A 2681-nucleotide genomic window follows, 5' to 3' on the forward strand; every position below is an offset into this window, starting at 1 on the left:
AACGGTAACCTGTATTAATTTAAAAGGAAAAAGAAATTGAAATTGAATTTGAAAAAGTTTTCATTTTAAAAAATTGAATGTTTAAAAATTTTAATATTTAGGAATATTTGGGCATTAATTTGGTAATATTTGCAATGGTAACATTAGGAAAGTAATATTTGAATAAAATAAATAACAAATAATCCAAAATAAAAGAAAAAAATTTAATAATAGAGAAAATAGCAAAAGAAAAGTACCAATGAAAAATTTTTTTTCCATTTATCAAAATTTAATTTTAAAATTTAATACAATCAAATATTAGTAATCATACCTTTTGTATCGGCGATAATCTATACATTTGATATTCAAGCATAACAAATAACTATTTAATAGTATGGTTGTAAGATAAAATAATAAATAAATTAGGTTAATTAAAAAACTAGCCCTGTCCTGATAAATGAATTCCGATGTTCTGAAATTTTACAAATCCTGAAACAAATATAATTTTCCTGTTCCTTATTAATTGATATATTCAGGAAACTAAATAAAATGTTAAAGTAAACAAAGTGATAAAACTTACTGATTATCAATATGTTTGGATGAATGAAATATAATATCTGGTACAAGAATAATCAATTTAACATCGTTCATTCCTATCAAAATTATCATTCCAATTTTTATAAAAACGTTAAATATTAATAATTTTAAATATTTAAAAAAAGAAGTAAAATTTTATCTTTATCATTAAATGGAATACAAATTATTTTTGCAAAAAAGCATGAAAAAAACTTTTTTAAATTTCTTGAAATTTCGTTTAATTAAAAAGAACAGAAATGTTTTTTTTTTTGTAATAATATTTAAAAACAATAGCACTTAATATTGTAAAACGCAAATTGAAAACAGAAATTGAATTCTTTAAATTTCGAAATTAATAATTTTTCACGTTAAACATAAGGCTGAATAAAATTTACTAAAATTTTTAAAAATAACAATTATCAAATTTTCGTGAATTACGTGAAATGCACGTCGAAAAAATTTCACGTGAGAGTAAAAAAAGTCTTAAAAAAAAAGTTATATTAAAAATGTTAAATTAAATACCATTCGAGTAATATTGATGGGAGTAATGAATTGGAAAAAAAAGAAAAAAATGATTTCATTTATAACTATTCCAATTGGAATCAGGCTGTAAGTTACAAAATTGTTAATTAATTTCAAAAAATAGCAAGTTTAGAAATAGTTAATTTTTGGAGAAAATGATGAAAACTAACAAAATGTTGAATTGTTGAATTTGGTAGAATGTCCAAAATATCCGGAAATGATGTTTAATGATCGATAATTACCGACTGCTAATAATGATAATAATTATCGATGATGGGGCACTATATTTGCATCATTATAGGTTTTGTAACCTAATGGATGAAATATCAATGACAAACAGATTAACAAAGGATTATACATACATATATGTGCAAATAATATAGGTTATCGATTGATCCATTGATTGATCAATTGATTAATTGATTGAATGATTGTTTGATGGTGCTAGTTTTTACGAACAACAATTATCCTAATACATCTGAATTATGATGTATCAAAGTTATTCCGATAATCTGTGAATTATTCGGAATTATAATGATATTACCGAAAAGATGCAATAATCAAAGAGGTAATCAATAAACTTTATCAGTAAATAAAGTCTGTCATAGATTAATCTGGACAATATTCAAATAAGTTTAAACCAGACTTCCCGAGAAAAAAGCTTGATAAATTATCTTAAGATTTTATTATTAAGTTAGTTTTGCCAACTTTACATTTTGCTTATAAAAAAAAATTGGACTGAAACTTCGCCCTTCTCTTTTTTTCAAACGGAAATCAAATCTTCAAGAAAACAGAAAATTCACATATATTTTTAAATTATATTTTCTTGTCATTGTATCATAAGTGAATAATTTTATTTATGCTATGTTGACCAGCACCTAATTGCATTTAATTTTTGCTAGATTCGGATGTGTCACATTGATCTTCGGTTTCTTATGCAAAAAAATTTTCATCTTTATTTCGGTTTTCAGCAGCACATATAACTTCTGAGATTTGCATAAAAAGTAATCAAGGCGAAAATATCATCTTTTCATAGATACTTTATTTAATGAATGTCAAAAGTTTGAAACAATTGAAATTTCAAAAATACCACATTTGAACACTTACGAAATTAATCAGTACTAATAATTAAAATAATGATAGAATTGATAATAACAATGATAAATAACTGGAACATTATCAATAATAAAGTTCGTCGAACAAATCAATGCGATAAAAAATCATGATAAAAAAATCAAAAATAAATTAATTTTATTGATCATTTTTAATTACCAAAAGCAGGAATAACAGAACTTTGTAAGAAGATTATTTGTTATTTCCAAAACTGTTCAAGAAAATGATTATGTTAGCTTTGCTTCCTTCCTTTACTCTCGAGAATTTAATTTTACGATATATCATCAAGGGAATCAATATCTTAGGTATCATTAAATAACTTCCAACGTGTTATATGATTATCTTATCTGTAAATTATTATTATTTTTTTAAATTTTGCACAAATCAAAAATGATTGTACGATTCATGTTTCTTAAATAATGATCGTTATACTTTATGATAATTAACGAAATATATTTTATGATTGAAGATAATACGCAATGATTTACTGT

Source organism: Loa loa, assembly GCF_000183805.2.
Source record: "Loa loa unplaced genomic scaffold supercont3.429, whole genome shotgun sequence".
NCBI lineage: Eukaryota > Metazoa > Nematoda > Chromadorea > Rhabditida > Onchocercidae > Loa > Loa loa.